Genomic DNA, 21,039 nt, shown 5'->3' with positions numbered 1-21,039 from the left:
TTCTGGATGAATTGTAGAGGACGGAGAGTAGAAGCAGGTAGATTTAGAAAGAGGCTGTGGCAGTAGTCCAGCCTAGAGAGGACCAGAGCTCTGGAGACAGTAAGCTTCTATGGAAAGTGAGAAAGGGAATAATATCTCTGAGGAGGTGCAGCTGGTAGTTTGACTGCTTAGAGATGTCAGAGATGTGAGGAGAGAAAGAGAGTGTGGAGTCGAAGATGACCCCAAGGTTTTTAGCCTCACAGATAGAAGCAGGAAGAAGGTCAAGGTGGGCGGCCAGAGAATGAGAGGAATGAAGGGAGCTGGTGATCCGATGAGGAGGATCTCTATCTTACTGGCATTAAGACAGAGATCATTGGTGGCACCCACTCCTGGATTGTGGACAGAATATCTGGGATCAAGGAGGGAGAAGAGGCGGCGGAGGGGAGCCTGAAAGAGAGCAGAGTATCATCTGTATAGCAGTGGAAGTTGGAGCAGAGAGCACCTATGCGTTGGGCGAGAGGTGCCAGGTATTGGTTGAACAGCCTAGGATACATATTAGACCCCTGGGGAACACCACAGGTAGAGCGAGAGATAGAAAAGAGGAAGGACCCAAATTGGACCTGGGCGGGTCTGTCAGAGAGTAAGGAGGTCAGAGAGACCAGGGCCTGATCAGTAATACCCAGGTTATAACAGAGCCTGTTTCGCAGGATGGCACGGTTGACAGTATCAAAAGCAAAAGAGAGATAGAGGAGGATAAGGACAGAAGGATGGTTAGTGTCAAGGTTTGAGAGCAGGTCTTCACGGATGTTCAGGAGAGCAGTTTCCATGCTTCTGACCGTTCTGACGCCAGACTGATGGTCATGGAGACAACCAACAGATTCAGTGTGAAGGTTAAGCTGGGAGATGGCCAGCTTTTCCAGGAGTTTGCCCAGAAAAGGAGTAATGGAGATTGGGTGATAGTTAGCCCAGCCGGAGGGATCAGCTGAGGGTGTCTTAAGAAAAGGGTGCACAAGGAAGTGTTCATTGGGGAGGGGAAGGTTCCAGTGGCAAAAGAGTGGTTGCAGAAGTCATTCAAAAAAAGGCTGGAGCGAGGGTGTCAATGTGGTCTTTGATGGTTGTGGATAAACAGGGACAAACCTGTTTTGACAAGACTTTCATTGATCCGAATTTTCTAGAAATGCCATCAGGGTTGAACAAAGGAAGGGACGAGAAGGGAGGAGAAGAGGCAGTCACAAGAAGTCCAGAAGGATTTCCTGTATTTTAGAGATGAAATGTGAAGCCAAGGCCATGTAGAGGGCCTGGGAGGGAACAGGAGAGGTAGAGACTGCAGCAGGATTGGCCAGCTCCTTTCAGATTTTAAAGAGTTCGCATGAGTTGTTAGATGCCGCAGAGATGCAGGCTTAGATGTGTGCTCTCTTCTTAGTGTAGACAGAGAGTCTATACTGTCTTTGAAGTAGGCAACAAGCCAATTTGTCAGAGGGTGCACATATGCCCTCCATTTCCTTTCAACTACCCTACGCTTGTGTCTGAGTGTCTGACTCATACCAAGAGTTGCACTTGGCTTTGGCCTTCAGGCAGATCCTCATGACAGGGGCAAGTACATTGAGAGTGTCACAGATAGAACAATGGAAGGTAGTAGGGGCTGTGTCAGGATGTGAGTCAGCCAGAGGTGAAGGAAGGGGAGAGAAAGTGGCAGCAAAAGCCTCAACTGATACACGCTTCATATGTTGGATCACCTAGAAGGTGGGTGGCAGTGCTGGAGTTGGCTCAGACTGAAGGGTAGAAAGATAGAGATGAGAGGAGAGAAGAAAGTGGTCACTGCAGGAGAGAGGAGTGGTGAGAGGGTAAGAGAGGGAGAGGTCTGTGGAAATCAGAACATCCAAGGTGTGCCCTGCAGAGTGAGTCGGGTCAGAGGGAAGAATAGAGAAAGAGAATTGCAGAGGTTGCAAAAAAATTGGATGTGAAGGTCTCCAAGGAGGAGGAGTTGAGTGGTAGTGGCAAGGAGGGAGGAGGAGAGGTCTGCTCAATCTGAGAGGACGGAAGTTACATGGCCAGGTGGCCAGTAGATAGTAGCCAAAGTGAGAGAGGACCCAGGGGAGAGAGCGAGGCTGCAGACCCAGGCATTCAAAGGAGGAGTAGTCCTGCATTGGAATGATAGAGGCAGGGATCCACTCCGGTAAGATCAAGGCTACACCCCCGCTGCAACGGTAGTTCTGGGCATGCAGAGGATCTTGTAGCCATCAGGGAGGAGGGTGTCAAAACTTGTGACAGATCTGGCCGTGAACCACATCTTGGTCAGACCGAGGACATCAAGGTCGAGTTCTTCCAGCAGACGGCAGATGTCAGAGGAGTGTTTGACAGCTGAGTGAGAATTGAGCGTAGCAATGTGGAGAAGGTTGCCACTCTTGAAAGGAGTACATTTCTGAGGTATGTTCTGTGAAAGTGTAGAAGGAGCCCAAAGGTGGGCAGAGGAGGAAGAAGGAGGTGTCTACATTGGAGGCATCAGAGGCGTTGGAGGCGTCAGAGGCGTTGGAGGCGTCAGAGTCGGCCGCAACTTTCTGTGGTGGTGCAACTTGATATCCTTGGGATTCCAGTAGGTTCTTTCCTCAGATGTTTTCGTCCTTGTGGCAGGAGGAATGCAGGTCACTGTCTGAGTCGGGAGCTTTGCCTAGTGGATTTACCAGCTTTCCATGGGCCAATACGCTGCTCCTTGGTGCCTAGGTGTCTAGGAATGGTGGGCGTCCATGTGGGGCTCTGTGCCACACAGTGGTTATCTGTGCCCCTGGAAAATCACTGTGTGGAGCTTGTTTGTGGACCAGGCATCACGGCATGGCACAGCTTTAACCATATAAAAGGGTAAGCGCCTGATCTCCTTGTTTTGATGCTGTTATATTAGTGCCCCCGACTCGGTCGCTGCCTTACATACTCGATGAGAGGAGTTAGAGCTGGACTAGTGCGACTGATTGACCACCTTTAAATTCCTATATATATCTTTAAACTCCTATATATTTTGTATGAACCAGTTTCTCAGCTGAAAGGTGCGTTCCCCACAGTGCTCACTTTCATAAGACATCCGGGCCATACCATGATGGAAATCAAGACTTGTGGCTTGATAAGCCCTGTGCCGGGCATTCAGGCAATAAAAAACTCCTTCACTGGGCCAAGGGTGGCTCTTTTGTGGACCGGAGTTGGCTTAGCAGCCGCATCTCCTCTGTTGAACAGGGATCGCATTTCAGACGTCCTCGTCTTGAGTCTCTATAGGAGGCAGAAGCTGCAAGGGGGCAATCCTCTTGCTAGTATTGACTTCATTAAGGTGCGTGACTCCTCTTGTAAAAGTCTAAACAGGGACTTGGATGGCTCATCACCAACATTTGACACGATTGGTACTGCTACCCCAGAACGCTTATGGGGAGGGGGTACCACAGACCCTGCAGCGTCAAACTTCTCCACAGCTGTGGCCTCCCTATTTCGAGGGATAAAGAAATATGCCAGAAAGGATCCTGACAGTTCAATGCCTTTGCCTTCTGATTCAACAAGAGGTATTAGGCAGACCACTCCTCAAACTGTTGATATTGCTTCAACCCAATTTCTTCACCTTACGGCAAGCATCTCTAAAGAGCTCCTACAATGCTACAGCTTGATGGATATCTGTTCTTTGATGGACACTTTGAAGAAGCTTGTCTCTGTCACATGCCTATACAGAGAAAATACTGCAACACAGACTGATGTACAAGCCCATGCAGCCGTCTCTAATCAGATTACGGCAGCCAAGTTAACCTTCAAGGGGAGAGTATGAATCAAGCATCTCAAATCACACTCACAAGGGGTAGCCCCTCTGTATTTTCTAGGATCGCACCCACTACTAATGAACAGGCCAATGCTGACCCTAAGGGTCTTGTCAAGGATACATCTCTCTCAACCCAAGCACCAGAGTACAATACTGATCTAAAATCCAATGTTCACGCCTTAGAGGACATCATTATACCTAAGAAGAGGTCAATGCAACATGTGCGATTAAGGAAATCCCAAATGCCAAGTATCAATGACACCAGCATTCATGCCTTTATATGGATCAACAAAACTTTGTTATTTCTAATATTGGAAAGGCAGCTGGTAGAGAGACCAGAAAATCACGGAAATACAAGGTGCTTGCCTGGCTGCGACAACGCACAGGATCAGGGGTTGTTAGATTGTCAGACCTAAAGGCTATACACAGAATTGACTTGAGCGATTGGTGTTCTTCATCAAATAGTGACTGTGTCATAGTGGTGTAGTAATATATATAGTGCTTTATAATATCTATAGTGCTTTAGAATACATAGCGCTTCATTAAGTGTGATGGCAAATATCTTTGTTGCCAGCAATGATGTGGCACACACATATAGTTATTTTATGTTGCCAGTATAACATGTGAATATATTGCTGGTGGTATGCAGGGTACAGAATTCATTATTTTTTTCACAGCAAAATCCCAATGTGATAACTAACTGCAGAGAGTAAAGTGCACCATATTTTTTCTCTTCTCTTGAATACCTCGTACATAGAAGACTACATTATTTATCTATAACTGATTAACCTAATTAACATTTACTAAACACTATCTCTAACCCTTAACATTATAATGTAGTCCAATGTACAAAATTAGGTGAAAATACATATTTTGACATTTGTTTTCAAAAGTGCACTGGCATTCTTTTTTCTTCTGCTTTTCTCTTTCTGTGTTGAATGCAGAAGGCAGAAAGGAAGGCAAAAGGTAACCAAAAAGATTCAGTTATTATGCTCTGAAGCTCATTGTTTGGAACTTGATGGTGGTAACGGAATACATTTTCTGCTAATATGATTGAAAGAAAGTGTCTGAAGATATGCCACGTCAGATGCGGGGAGGTTCTGAGTTTTTTTTTTAATGGGAAGATTACAGGGAGAGTTTAGTTCGGGTTGACTGGGCTCTGAGGACAGAAGTGCCTGGTCACTGAGCGCTGGCTGGAGAATTACTCGCTGCACATTCAAAGCACCCAAGATTACAGGAGCAGTTCATGGACTGGGCCTTTTTTTCTGAGGCAAGCAAAGCAAGGTCGTGTGGGGCAGCTTCAAACAGATACTTCTGGTAAGCAGACAAAGTTTAAGTGAGGTCACTGTGTGCAGTCAGATGGATGACCAAATTAAAAATTTCATCTAAGCAGAATAGCAAAGGAAATCCCATGCATTTTAATTTGTCATGTTTAGAATGTTAAAAAATAACTCATATTGTTAAAAAGGTTTGTTTGCTATGTTTCTGTTTCTTTTCTTTTGTCACATATAATGTTGAAATGTACATGGTAAGTATTGAATTGTGAATTATACTGAATCATTATTGCAATTGGGATTTTATATGTGGACATAGGGGAGATTCATTCCCTTTGGTAATACATTTGTCAATTTGTGCATGCAGATAGAATAACAACCAGAATAAGCAGTGATACAATAGGTGTGTGTGTGTGTGTGTGTGTCCTCCTTGCATGTTGTTTGGAGGAAAACTAATATAACATATAGATTACTAGAGGTCTAGATAAACCAGTGATACTGGCCACTGACTGTAGGTGGCACTCTATATAGAAGTGTTGTTTTTTTGTGTGTATAGGTCCAAGGCCCTCTATAGATCACTAGGAGGTATTCTAATAGAAAGGAATAGAAAGGAAGATTTTGTTTATGATGGGGTTATAATGTAGGGAAGGAAACTATGCTCAACACTAAATACCGCAAACCACATACTAACACAAAATACCACAAGTAATACACATTTCTAGAGTCTCCAATATAATATAACAAGGTATATTCACTAGAATGATATGAGGCCAAACCCAATCTAAATGCAAGACTACCGCTCATAGTTTGGCGGTAATAACAGTACCGCCAAACCCAAATTTACACAAAATATCCTAGAGTGGGTTGTGGGTCTAGCACTTTGCCAAACTATCTTAGAATGTGTAAATACCTCCCTAAAGGGGCCTCTAATCGTAAAATAATCCTCTAACTGTTTCTGTTACAACTTTTGTTGCTAAGTACACTGCCATAGAATTGGGATGATCATCACTCTTATATGGGCTACTTGGTTTTTAGGTTGTACTTTAATGTGCTTTATGTTTTATGTTTCATGTTGAACTTTTCGTACTGTTTGTCTTTATGTGCCATCATGCCCACGGGTTCATTGTGCGCAATATAAATAAATGTTCATTTAATTTCATTCAAGGAGAGGGCAAGATTGCCAAGGAGGAGGATGAAGGTGCTAGAGAGGTGGCAGAGGAGGGAGGCAACAGGGCAGCCAGACCAAAAGTAAAGGAAGCAAAAGGGGTGGCATAGGGTGGAGGCAGAGGAGCCAGAGGATGTAAAGAAGGGACAACAAGAGAAGAAAGGAAGTTGATGAGGCGTGGGAAGCGCCTATCAAACAGGAGGAGGTTGGCCTGAGGTCCTTGGACCAAGATGTTTCAAATTTAGGTAGACATTAATGATGTTTTAGGGGGTCATTACGAGGTAGGCGGTAAGGGGTTAATGGCGCTGGTAAAGGTGCCGGAGCTGTCAACCCCTTACCGCCTCATTACGAGTTCTGCTCGCGGGACCTGCTAATGCCGTCTGGTAAAACCAGGCGTCCTAAGCGTGTCCCGCAAGCAGACCAGGGTGCTAACAATGGGCCGTTATTAACTGGCCTGTTGTTAGCAACCTCCCCATTCCCTATGGGGGCTCGAATGGGAATGGGGATGGGTTCCTTGAATGAGGAATTACCGGGCCCTCCAAGGTCGGAATGGCCCAGTAATTCCTCATTCAACGAACCTGGACCCGGTACCTCGTAAGGGGGTAGCCATTCTGTTAATAGACGCATGGTTAACTCCTACCTCATAATGACCCTCCTTAGAAGAGTCAAAGGGGGCCAGAATGGCCTCCCACTGGGTGCCACCATTAATGGGAGAGGAGGAGAAAGGAGAGAGCACAGAGACCATATGTGGAGTTCATAGATCTGGCGAAGGAATGACAAAGAGGATGTCAGTGAGGGTCTATCTGGAGGAAGCGCTGGTGTAAGTATCAGCGATACCTCCGTATTTTCTTCAGGAACTTGTCTTTGTGCAGTGTTACTTTATCCATAGCTTAATCAACCCGACAGACATTTTACAATGCTGTCAGGGCAACTACATACCTGGAAACTATAATAAGCGTGAAACCAGATATGGAGTTGTCCTGACACCCTTGAAAAATGTTTGTCTTGGGTTGATTAAGCTATGTATAAAGTAGCTCTGCTAGACTCTGCACTTGAAGAGACTCCAACCATGGCAACGGTGAGGATCGTTTGTACCCTTCAAGGGACACCACTGCCTGAGGACACAGAGGAGGGATTCATAGTGGTACTTGGGCAAATAGGCTGTGGGAGGAAGAGGAGGATGATGATGCTGTAGAAGAAGTCCCTGAGACATCAGGTGGCATCAAAAAATCAGGGTGTAACAGTTCTTAACAATGGTTTTAGGCATGCCGAAAGCTGAGGAGTGTGGCGCAACACTCAGCACGGCCAAATAGGCTAATGCTCTTATAGCACAGTGTACATGCTCTGCCTCACCCAAACATTCCATGTACCTGACTTATAAAAAGGCTATTCCTTTAGGGGGACATTAGACTTCTTTTACAACATTATTACATTCCACCTCTACACACACTCAAAACAACTCAGTATGGCAGAGAGTTCATCCTTAATACAAATATGCTGTCCATGCTGCTCAGGTAGGTTCATGCACATTATGTATTGCGAGTTGCACAACTATTGGATTCAATAGCCCTTTTCATCAAACACAACTTTATTTGGCTGTTGGCACCATAAAAGCATAAAACAATACATTTCATAAAACATACTTGCAACTTCTCACATGTCATCAGACATCTAGAGTATATATGCAACAATATTAAAAGTCCAGTGGTCAAACACTTAAAATATAATACAGCTTGTGTATGGCCATTGAGGAGAATAAGGGGAGCTATACAGGAGACCATAATCGTAGCACCCAATTACTTGAGTCTTAATTACCAGGCTTGGTGTATACATTTAGAAACAGCAAATACTGCAACCAAATCACTGGATTTCAGACAAAGTTCCATGGCTTCCTGGGGCTGCCCCACATTCCTAAGTTTAAAAAGGGGTAACAGATAGCAGTGTCTCAGATCGCCATATTTACTACAAAAGAACATAAAGTGCATGAACGATTCCTTAGCTGCCCTAAAGGCTACACATTCTGGGCTATTCTTCTCATCCCATTTTGCGGTAAAGGAGGCTCCTTTCAAGGTATTACTTTGTAGTTGTACATAGAGGGAGTCGGCGTATCCTGGTCTAACATTGTTAAGGTATTCCTCGAAGCTGTGTACCTGCTTGTGAGCCAAATACATTTGCCTGTACTCAGGGCCAAGCAGTCCAGCTTCATCTGGTTAGCCACTGGGTCATGGTATGCACGCTTCACCAGCAGCCTAGTTCCTGAATTAATGCTCTCTGGCCTCTCCCATAGCTCAAGCAAATTAAGTTTCGTAAGCTCTGCATGGATAAACCTAAACCAGGGTAGTGACTGAGCCCCCCCCCCAGTGATAGGGAGTTGGACAGGGCCAATCGGTGTGGTGCAAGATGTTCGTCTGACAAGATCTTGGCTAAGTACAACACAGATCTGCTAGCCAGAGCCCTCAGAATAGCAGGCCAAATGAACTCCATCGGAAGACTATCCATGGGGGATCCCCTCGGATGCATCAGGATTTCCCTGAGGAATTGCTTCTCTGAAACACTGAGGGATGGAACCCCTAGGTGGCCCCACATCTCCACCCCATACAAAGATGCAGGGAGAGGTTGTGTTCTGTATAATTCCAGAATTGGCGATATTGCCCCACGATCATGGCTACTAAAAAATGTCTGCAGTCCCCCACAGTATTTGTCCAGCGTCATAGTAGCCTTACAATGGTCGGTTGACCATTGGCAGCTCTCTAAAAAACGAATACCCAGATAGCCATAGGTGGCGACTTGTTCCAATATCGTGCCCTCACACTCAATACTCAGCATGACTCTTTTGGCCAACCTATGCCTAAAGACCATTTCCCTTGTCTTATCCCCGTTGATAGCCAATTTAAGACACCTACAACTCCCCATATCCCCATCTCCACAAGTTAATTGTTCAAAAAAAGCAAGGGTGAGGCGCGCACTCCAATTCCTGGCCAATATGAATGAATGGTGAATATGTTGGACACTTTGGGATTTAACCCTTTCATTGTTTGTGGATACTTGTTCAGGTAATATATTGGCCAGGAATTCGATTGCGTACCTCACCCCTGCTTTTTTGAACAATTAATTTGTGGAGATTCGGACTCCAGCGGCTGCAGCACCAGGGTTATTTGCCCTACACTGGAGAGCCATAATCATGGTTTCCCCCACCCCCTGCTAAGTGTATGATGTGTGTGTTGGAGGGGAGTCTTTCACTAGTCACCTACATTGTTTAAATGGGTTAACTACATTGACCATAATTCCTAGAGACTGCAACTGCATTTATTTTGGTTTCACCTGAACTGAATGGCAACTCAGCCTCCCTGATGAGTATTGCAGTTACGAAAGCGCTTGGAGGAGTACAACAGTGCAAGAAGGGAATGAACCCTGTGAACTTTATTGGGATTTAACCCTGTGAATATTTTGTACACTTTGGGATTTAACCTTGTTATTGTTTTTGGATACTTGTTCAGGTAATATATTGGCCAGGAATTGGAGTGAGCGTCTCGCTCCTGCTTTTTGAACAATTAACTTGTGGAGATCCGGACTCCAACTGCAGCACCAGGGTTATTTGCCCTACACTGGAGAGCCATAGTCATGGTTTTCCCCCTCCCCCTGCTAAGGGTATGATGTGTGTTTTGGAGGGAAGTCTTTCACTGGTCACCTGAATTGTTTAAATGGGTTCACTTGTCAAGGGTTTTGACCCATGTTGAATCCTTAGACTGGGTAGATGTGGGGATGAGCTGTCGCCGCCCATTATTCTATCCCAGAACAAACTAAATCAATAGACTGGGTGGATGTGGGGATGAGATGTCGCCGCCCACATTCACGCCAGAATCCAGGAGAACTGCGCAGTTGGCACAAGACCACTCCAAAGGTAAAACCTTCTTGTGAGGGGATCCACATCACCACTCTACTGTAAGGATGCCATCAAAACAATGTTAAGCAAGGGTCCTATACTATCAAACAATAGACCACTCTATTGAAATGCAGTAATTCAAGACAGATCCCAAAAATGGATGCAATACCGGTACTCACCACTATCAGAAAGCTGGCGTTTTAAAACCACCAGACTTTTGTGTAAAACTGAACAAATGAACCGAAACCAGGCCAAGGAAAGACTTGCTAAGAGGTGGATACAATGTAAAACTATATTCTGAAATGACTTGAAGGAAGTAATTATTTAATGTATATGTAAAAATTGTAAGTTTGATTTAAACTGGGAACTAAAGTGACATTTAGCTGAATTCTGCCTGACAACTACCCCCGACAGGAGAAACCTGCTCAGCCACTCTTTCCAGGCCTAGCTGCATCCTGCTTCCCCACCAAAAGGAGTTGACACCTCTCTGATTAGATTATGGGAGGGGCACCTCCAGGAGGTTGAACAAAGCCTTGTCCTGGACTCAGGCAAATGTTATATTGGGGGGGCCGTAAAGTGGCTTCCTTTTGGGAGAAGTGGGAGGAGAAGTGCCTCTGGGAGCCACCCGAGCTGGAGGCGGGGGCAGACAGAAGCTTCCCCCATGTGCTTTGGAACCTAAACCACACCCATCTGGGCCAGAGCATAAAAAAGATGGATAATTCATAGTACGGACTTCTCAGAATTATATAAGTAATATCATTATTCTTGTGATTTTTCTGTGCACGTTTTAAGAGGTGTTAGGACCCTGTGGTGTATGCTGGGGGGTTGCTAGCGGAAAATAGGGTCTTACTCCAAATGTCTGCATGTTAAAAATCTGACACTTCATCAATTAATGTCCATACTCCTTGCGCACATGTGTGTAATTTTTGGTAAATGTCCGATATTGGTAAACCAGTCAAAAAGCGCAAAATGTTGTCATTTTTGAATGCAAGCCCCCAGGAAGATCAGAGGCGGACAAGCATGGACCATAAGGAATATATAATGTGTACATGTAATTTCAACAAATTGTGTATCTGGGAAATATGTATTTGAATCAAATATAGATTTGTGTGGAAATTGACCAGGGGAGGATCCTCTGACTCATAAACAGACCTCATCATGATGACAATCCATTTCCTTCCCCCAATCATGGGAGAGGGGAGAATTGGGCCAATGACAAGTAGAGAGGGGCAGGCTCAGTTATGCCACGCACACACCCACTTCCGAAACAAATAAAAAGAGACTGCTGGGACAGGTAGAGAGATTTATTTTCTATTTCTGCAGAGCATTTTGACGGCTGACATCCCATCCAGACAGAGACCAGAACCAGGGACCCATAGACTACAGAACTTTGAACCTAGAAGGCCCACTGCAAGCAAAAGTATTCTCAGCAGGCCTTCAGAATCCAGCAAACCTAACCAAACTATTCAACAGCCGGGCGAGCTGTTTGCATTCTTTGCCAAGAACATTTGCCAGAACCGGTAGCAGTATCCAGGAGCCGTGTTGTGTCCACAGAAAGCAGAACCCGATCCAGAGAACTTTGGCAAGTACCAGAGACCAGACCAGAGATCCAGAGAACCACAGGCCGCTGTATCCAGAGAGCTGACCCAGATCGCTGTGAAGTACCGAGACCAGAACCGGAGTCCAGTCCAAAACCTGACCAGATCCGTGGCGAGGCCCATTCCTGCCCAAAATATATTGTGAGTACCGCCAGAACTGTGCAAAACCCAATCTATTAGTTTAAAATAATCTAATTCAAGCCATTTTAACCTAAGTAGAACTGCCTCCTAGAAATCCTGTCATCTGTCATTCTAAAGCTGCGAGCTGTCATCTGTCATTCTAAAGCTGCAAACTGTCACCTGTCATTTTGAGTTTTACTTTAAATCCGAAAATCTACCTTTATTAAATCGTCCGTATCTCTGGAACCGTTTGTCCTAGGAACGAGACTTAACTTTCCTCTGAAAGCTTAGAATCTAAGCTTTCCAACAAGTCTAGAATCGACCTCCTACTCCTTATACTTTTACTGCAATCGCGATTTACGCACTCACAAAATTTACCGTGATTTGCGATTTGGCCTGATTTCATCATCTGTAAAAAGATAGCTGCTTTTGCCTGAACTGCTAAAATTCGTTTGCAACCTAATAACCATCCCTGAACCATTGTTAGGGCTGACCTGAACTGATTTAAAGTGTCTACCACTCACCCTGAACCTCCTATAGGGAATTAAAAGCAATTTTAGCATTTTTCACTTCCTTGCCACCAGATTACATAGCACTCTTGCCCGTGTTTTAAAAAGCATACCTGTTGTCTAAGCTTGCTGGGGGGGGGAACTGAATTCCGTATTGTATTTGATTGTATTCCTGAAGACTGTGTGTGTTACTTCCATCTCCTTGCATTGCATATAAGGGGGGGGTGAATTGCCACAAGGGGAAAAGTGAACATATTATCTCTTCTGAAACCATATCAGTTTATTTTCTGTACTGCATTTATTCCACCTTGCATTTCCTTGAAACCATAAAGCATTTCAGCTACCTCATCCTCTATACTACTTCTAAGTAACCAAATCAGTTTACCTGTAGAACATTATACATTGTTGATCACTGTCATATTTTAAGTGTGATATCCAATATTAATTTATTATAAAAGTGTGATAGATATATATTGTCATATTTTCTCAAATAAACCTTTTAAATTTGCAAAACAGACCTACTTCTTGGCTCAGTGGGGTCAGGGGGATTCTAAGAGAGGGGTGTTATATAAGGGATGTCATCCAGAGTACATGAACTGGACCTAAAAATATATCAATAGCATCCCAGACTAGGCATTGACTTAGCTGTAGTGTTGAAGTGAAGCCGCTTAACAGAGTGGGGGCTCGGAGACAGGATTTTCTGGGTTAGATTTAGCACTTGTGCAGCTTAATACAGTGTGCTAACTGACGGGATACATACATCCGGTCGGATCACCACGCTGTGTTACGCTGTAAAGCACTCCTCAAAGGAATGCTCCAAGGAAACGTCTGTTTTGCACAAATAAAATACAAACTTCTGTACGTCAGGAAGGAACTCAAATTCCAGAATGACGACACTGGTAGACATCAAAATAGCCAGAGAGCACTTCTTACATAAGCTATTTGTGAGAGGTGAATGGATTGAGCAGGGCCAGGATGTGTGGTTGCAGGCAATCACGCAACAGGTCACTGCAACTGGGTTAGATATCTGGAGAGATCAGGGTCCCTTACATGTGGCCCTGAGTGAATTATATATGGCTCCTAAAGCTAAAGATGAACACGACAAGATGGTTAGGATAGCGGTATATTTGTATCTATATATGGGAGCCATGCAGGACAAATGTGCTGAAGGCCAAGATCTGGCAAATAGGTAACAGATGGCGTTAGAGAAGGCCCAATCTGATCTGGACTCTTCTGAGCAGAGGCTGCTCAGGAGCCAGGAGTCAGAAAATGACAGCAGACAGTACATCACTAAAATAAAGGAGGATATGGATGTGCTGCAACAGGAAAAGGCTGACCAGGATACCAGATTTCTGGCCTTACAGAGGGAGTACCAAGAAGGTTTGGACTCCCTACTGCAGAGCCAGAAAAAGCTGGAGCAACAAGTAGATTTCAATAGGGTATGTGCTGAGCAGGTAGTCACCCTGCAAAGCAACCTAGATAGGGAAAAAGAGGAAAGCAATAAACTGATTTTGAAAGACCTGGATACCCAGGCAGAGTTTGACCAGGAGCGCCAGAAAGCTGGTGCCTTCCAAAGGCAAAGGGATGACCTGGCGGCACAGATGCAGGCTCTTAGTCAGGAAAGGGATACCTTAGACCAGGAAGTCTGCCACTTAAAAAGGAAAATGGAAGAAAATCACCTGGCCCTCCAGGGACTGGGTGACCTCCAAAAAGAACACCAGAACTTGTTAGAGCACACCAGGAGGGTGGAGGATGCTCTGGCAAGAAAAGATCAGGCCAATAGGGACACAGCTCAGGAGGTAACCCTCCTGCAGCAAAGACTGGCCCAGTACTCCAGGACCAATCAGGAGGCACAGAGAGAGAATGAGGCTCTCTGCCAGCACAATGATAGGCTCCAGCAACAGGTAGCGATGCAGGAGAGACTGATAGAGTCTAGTAAGGTCTTAACTGAGGAACTGAAAGCGTAGGCTCTTGCATTGCAACAGGGAGCAGGGGCGGATAGAGATGAGGTTCGCTGGGAAAGAGAAACTCCTGAGCATAACCTCAGGAGCCCTAGTACCAGAGGCCTTCATCTCTCCCAGTCCCTGGACTCTGCCACCCCATGTCCCCTCGCACACATGAGCCCAGGGCCACAGGGATGGCAGATTACTATCTAGCTAGAAGTATGGGGCTCATAGGCCAGTACCTCCCAGGAATAGATGGGCGGGCATCCGGGTATGGGCACCCAAGCACAGTGCAATTTAGTGTGGAACCCCAGGGGAGTAGGCCCGTTAAGGGCATCCTGAAAACCTTTGCCCAGTTAGGTCAGTGGGGGGGGGGGTACCCATCAAATCCTGGCAGCAAGGAGGGATCTGAAGACTCCTCTGAGCATTACAGGACACAGGAGACCAGGTCCCGACATTCTGCCAGCCATTCCCAGGCTCGCAGAATCCGGGAAAACCTGGAAGATCAGACGGGCACCTCTGGGAGCAGTGCTTCTGAGTCAGAGGATGATTGGACCAGGGTTACCCGAACCAAAAAGGCCAATAAGGCAAAAAGGGCCTTGCTTAAGGACCCATTGAAACAAATAAAGTCAATAAGGAGTGTCATCACGCCTTATCATAAGAACGTCAAGTATTCTGTTTGGGAACACTTGGAGCTCTATGAGCAAATGATGGAGACTTTCCATTTGAAGGACAGCAGTAGCTGCATCCACTACGTCAAATGGACCTCCTCACCAGAATACTCCAGTTTCTTTGCAGGGCTGGAGGATCAAAACCATTCAAGGTGGTCCACATACAGGGCAGCCATCTTGAAACATTTTTCTGTGCACAGAAATCCTCAAGAGGCTCGCAAGGCTACCTACAATTTGCAATGTGGGGAAGATCAGGCCCCACAAGAATTTGTGCAAGAATTAAAGCATGCTTTTGCGTGGACCACTAGAAGGGTGCGCACGGATAGCTGAGAATTTATCAATACGTTTTTCCATACCTTACCCAAATACATAATGACCCAGCTCGTGAGAGATTTTCATGAGAAAAGATCTTTAGACTGGGTCATTGAACAGGCTACCCGGATCTATGAGGTGCAGAAGCCCATCGAAAATAAAAATAATGCGCAGAAAAACCCCAAAACCAACAGCACCCCTGCTGCTGCTAAGGTGGCAGAGGTAAAGGTTGCCCCTCTTTTAGATTTGGAGATGGGGGGCCTAAAAACCTGCCTGCACCAAATAATTCACAGCCCAGAAGGCCCTCGGGCCAGTCACAGACAGGGAGTCGAGGAGGTAGTCCCACAAATGGGGTCCCTCGCTCCCCTGATTATATAAGTCCCCGCTACAAGGGAAACCGACCCATCCTGGGTTATGTGTGGACTCCTCCAGCCCAAGGGGGGGGATCCAGCCAAGCACCTGACCCAGGGACCTTCCCTCCTAACTTCCCCCAGGAGGGCAGAAATTCACCAAATCCTGGGCAGAACTTTTTCCCCAGGTATCCACCCAATTTCCAGCCCCAAAATCATCCATCCTTCTGTCCTCAATTCCCTGAGCCCAGACAACCTAATCCGGGAGAGGGGAGGCCAAGGGTGGAGGGGTACCCAAATCTTCCCAATCTGGGGTATTACCAGAGAAGGGATAGCTACCCTTCCCGGGATCAGCCCAGGGGAGAAAATAGAGCACCGTATCAGCCTGAGCGGGTTTCACAACTTGAGCGCCAGGTCCAAAATATGGCACGGGATCTGGGTCACATACTGAGGGCTCAACAGAACCCTCAGATGAGCATGCCACCGCAGAATGCCCCAAACTCTGGGCCTGGTGCTCCAGAACAATGACGGGGGCAGCACCCCGATAACCCACCGGTTCCCAGGGAGGAGGCACAAGGGGAAGAGGGGTGTAAAGCCTTGGAGGAAGCTTCCTTCCTCACTTGTAAACAGCCCCTGCAAACCCAGGAACCAGAAACGAAATCTCTTGCCCCTGAAAGTCTGCCTCCAAAGGAGCAGAGGGGGGGTAGGAGAAACAAAGTACCCAAACAGGCCCAGTTTGTGGAGGAGGTACAGATCTTCCAATTTGAGGGAGAGGAATCCCCAGAGGATCCTGGGAAAAGGATCTTCTCCTTTAGAGATACGGGAACTCCTCCCAAAGAAAAATGGGTCCCAAGGGATTACAATCCAGACTGTGGAGATATGGAGACTGAGCTACCGCCGCCCATCATCTCATCCCAGAACCCACAATACCGAAATCCCCTGGTTCAAACCCATCCTGATGACTGCCTCCAAAAAGGGGGGGGGGAGGGGCAGAACCCAAAACCATTTCCAGTTGCCAACTTTTTCTTTCAGATTCCCCAGGCTCTTCACAGAATTCTGCCCAAATCTCTTTGCTAGCAATGTCCAAAACCAGAAAGTTATCCCACCAGTTGTCCAAAAATGTGCATTATCTGTGCCCCCTTGAGGAGAAGGAGGGAAGATATTATGCCCCGGTACAAGTACAGGGGCAGGGTACAATTTCGGCACTGGTGGACACTGGATCCCAAGCTATCCTTCTGTCCAAAAGGGCCTTTGATGAACTAAATGCAGGAAGGGGGGAGAATTACCGTATTCCTCTCACCTCTCTTCCTGGACAACTGCAGAACTTTGATGGGAAGGAAATTCCTGTCGAGGGGACTGCAGATTTGGACATCAAAATTGGGCGACACAAGGTGAAACACCCGGTCATAGTAGTGTCTCCAGAGGGCACCCCTTGTTTACTAGGGAACGACCTCCAGAGAAGGTTGTCACCCCTAATAGATTGTGTAAACAAGGTCCTCTGGACCCAGACTAGCCGACCAATACAATTAAAACAGAGTGTCAACCATGTTAGTTTAAATGGCACCTGCCACATGGTTGAACAAAAATCTGACCAAGTAGAATTTCACTTCCAGAACAACCAAATTCCAGACGTGACAGTAATAGCAGTAGGGCAACAGACTGGTGATGGGGGGTCCTCTCTATTTCTGAAAAACAACCTTCCTTCCAGTTTAAGGTGGTATTCCACACTGGAAGGAAACACTCTGAAATTCTTTACCAACCCACAATCAGACACTCCCACTCCTATAATCCAGAAAGATGTGAAATCAGCTCAGAGCCTGGCTGATATTCAGCAAATTGGAGAGCAATTGTTCATCCCTGTTCAGTTAAATGATGGGAAGGACTCTGTTCTCGCTCGAGTGTGTGTGAACAACGGTAAGAGCTTCATCAGCGAAGCCATGTTCCGCCAACTCCCAAAAGATCCAGCCATTCCCACATTCAAACTGATAGACAAACGGGAAATGGAACTGGAAGCACCTAATTCCAAACATCTCCTGCCAAGCAGGTGTATGCTCAAAATCTCCATTGGCAACAAGAGCATAGTCCATAATTGTTGGGTCGTGCGAGACGTCACTGCCGCCTTTTACTTAGGCAGTGACATTCTCAATCGCTTTGCCATTAGTTTGGACCTAATAAACTTCAAAGCTTGGTCCCGATTAGCAGATAATCCCATGGGCTTTGATGATCAAGAAAAAGCATTTAGGTCAGCTCAATTGCTACCTTATGCAGTTGAAATTCAGCTTAAAGAGGAAGTCACCATCCCAGAAAGGACCCGACAATTCTCATTGGAAGTGAAAGTTAAAAGAGGACAAAAATTGAAAAACCCTGATGCTTATATTCATCTAAATGCTTCTCTCCAACAGCAAGGGTTAGGGGTAAACCCAACACCATTAGTCAACATAGAACATGACACCATTCCAATAGAGGTGGATAACAGCGATTTACAGAGTATTACTCTAGCCGCAGGCACCATTATTGGAATGGCGGTTGATGACCGACATTTCTCCATTGATTTAGGAAATGAACTGTTAGGACTAATCCCCAAGGACTGTTTTGACAGTGACAGTGATGACAATACAACACCAGACAGGATTTTTAACCGGCATGGGGGGAGCTTCCTGGTGTACACTTCTTGCCTTTATTGTAAGGAAGATGTGACTTGTGACTTCAGGAGGGATGAGGTGATTTTCCAGGTTCATTAGGGCTGCCTTCCCACCTGAAACCTCCAGTCCAAATCAGCACTCTGACCAGGGACTTCTCCACCCAGCTGGAGGAGGCCGCTGAGATGGCCAAACCAGAAGTCTTTCCAGGCTTCAGGCAGATGGTGGAAGAGAGAGTCAACCTAGCTGATGCCTGTGTGACTCTGGAACAGAAGCAAAAGTTGAAACAAGTTTTCTTGGATTTCCAAGATCTCTTTGTGGTAGACTCATATGACTGTGGTCGCACCGACATCCACACCACGACAATTCCCACGGACCCTGGAATGACTCCAGTGTTTGTGAAGCAATATCGTTTGCCTCTCGCATCCATGGAGTCCCTTACTGAAATAATTAAGAACCTTGAGTCCCGGGGAATAATCCGTCCAGTACACAGCACCTTCAATAATCAGGTGCTGGGAATATTGAAGCCAAACAGCCAGTGGAGACTCTGTGCCGACCTTATGGAGCTCAATAAACGGGTCCATACTTCCTGATGGCCTCTGCCCTACATTGACCAAGGGCTGGCCCTGATCCAGGGGTCACAGGTATTCACTGCAATAGACCTGACCAATGGATACTGGACCGTGCCTGTCAGTAGGGAGGACCAATACAAACTGGCTTTTACCTTTGGGGGCCGGCAGTTCACATGGACCCGGACTCCCTTCGGAAACCTCAACTCCGGCAATGAATTCAACGTTTTCTTACATAAGGCCATGCCCGACCTGGGTGCGAGGGGTAACCTGGCTTATGTAGATGATGTCCTCATCAAAAGTTCATCTGTGGAGGAACACATAGCGGAGATCCGTTATGTTCTGACGCAGTTGGGGGCCGCCGGAGCAAAACTTTCCTTTCAGAAAGCACAGTGGTGTAGAACCCGTGTTAATTTCTTGGGGCATGAGATTACTCCTCAGGGTCTCTGTCCCCAGGAAAAGAAAGTGGAAGCACTTCAGAAACTGAAAGACCCCACGACTCTGCGGGAACTAAGGAGCCTCCTTGGACTGACTAATTACAGCAGAAAGTTCATTGAAGGCTACGCAGAGATCACTAGACTCCTGATTCATCTCTTGAAGGGGGGGGTCAAGTGGGAATGGGGTCCAGAACAATCCGAGGCAGTAAGACAACTCAAGAGAAGCCTCTCACAAGCGCCTTTCCTAGCTTACCCTGTCAGAAACAAGGAATTCTTCCTGGAGACAGGGTTCTCTAATACGTGCTTGATGGCAGTATTATACCAAAAGCATGACAAGGTCAATAAAGTAATCTCCTATACGAGCAAAACTTTATCCTCTGTGGAGGAATAATTCAACGATTGTGAGAAGGCACTCCTGGCAACGGTGTGGGCATTGAAGAATTACCGCCTGTTTATCCAGGGGGAACACATCATAGTGGAGACTCCACACCAGCCTCTGCAATATCTCCAGAGTGACAGAATCCGGCCCGGAAATGTGAGTAATTCCCGAATTACTTCCTGGATTCCGTCAATGCAAGGCTTTCCTGTGGAGGTCAGATATGGCCAAAACAAGAAGAGTCCCCTCGCGCAAGGTCTGGCTGACTTGCATGATTGTGCCAGAGAAAACTGTCTCGAGGACAAAAGTCTAAAAATCAAGGACAACACGGAGGCATACCTTAATTCCCCACACAAAGTCTTTGAAGAAGACAAGTGTGAGGGAATGCCCACTGTCTATGTGGATGGATGCTCTTACCATGTTGACAACAACGGGGAGAAAGAACTGGTGGCCGGCGTAGGGAATGCATGGGTGAAGGAGTTTCCAGAACCCTCCGCTGGATACAAAATTGTTCCCCGAAGTAGTCAGGTGGCAGAATTGATGGCTGTGCATCAGGCCATCCTCACTGCTGTCCAACATCAACTCCACTAACTGGTCATAATCACAGATTCGGATTATGTACGGAACGGGTTCGTGGAGCACCTGGTTAATTGGAAAACCAGAGGCATGTTATGTGCTAATAACAAACCCCTGAAACATGGGAAGCTAATCCAAAATATTGATGATGTGGTCACATCGAATGGGATGACCATCTACTGGAAAAAGATCAAGGGTCATTCCAAAGTAGAGGGACCAGACAAAACTGGAAATGACTTAGCTGATCAGCTGGCCAAAACCGGGGCCATCCAAGGGGATCTAATAGAAATAGAGTCCCGGTTGTGGGAAATCCAGGTCACTGCTATCACTAGGTCCCAGACAAATGCTCACAATTATCTTTCAACTGCACAATGGAGTAAGGAGACCCCTGATGCTGATTTTATTACAGCTCAGAAGGGGGATCCAATAATTGGTAAGTTTTACCAACACATGGAGGACCCGTAGAACTTCCCTTGACGGATACCGATTACATCGGGAAAGAGGACCTAAGAGTGTTGATGAAATGTCCCAAAAGGTTCCGAATCCAAGACGGTTTGTTGGTAAGGAAATCCCAAGCTGGCCATGATCAGTGGGTGGTCCCTACCTCATTCCGAAGCCTGATGTTAAGTCACGCCCATGATGCGGCCACCGCTGGTCATAGGGGGTTTCACACAACACTGGAAATCTTAAGAGAGGTTGCATACTGGTCACACACGGGGCAGGACCTTGACCAATACTTGAAGGGGTGCCTTGTGTGTGCACAGTTTCAGCCATCATCCCTCACACACCGTGCGCCTCTCCAAAAGAGGGGGATGACACTGCCATGGTCAGATTTGCAAATCGACTTTGTA

This window comes from Ambystoma mexicanum, chromosome 5p (genome assembly GCF_040938575.1).
Source record: "Ambystoma mexicanum isolate Mex_15411 chromosome 5p, UKY_AmexF1_1, whole genome shotgun sequence".
Classification (NCBI taxonomy): domain Eukaryota; kingdom Metazoa; phylum Chordata; class Amphibia; order Caudata; family Ambystomatidae; genus Ambystoma; species Ambystoma mexicanum.
The sequence above is the reverse complement of the archived record's forward strand: the minus strand, read 5'-3'. Positions refer to the sequence as shown.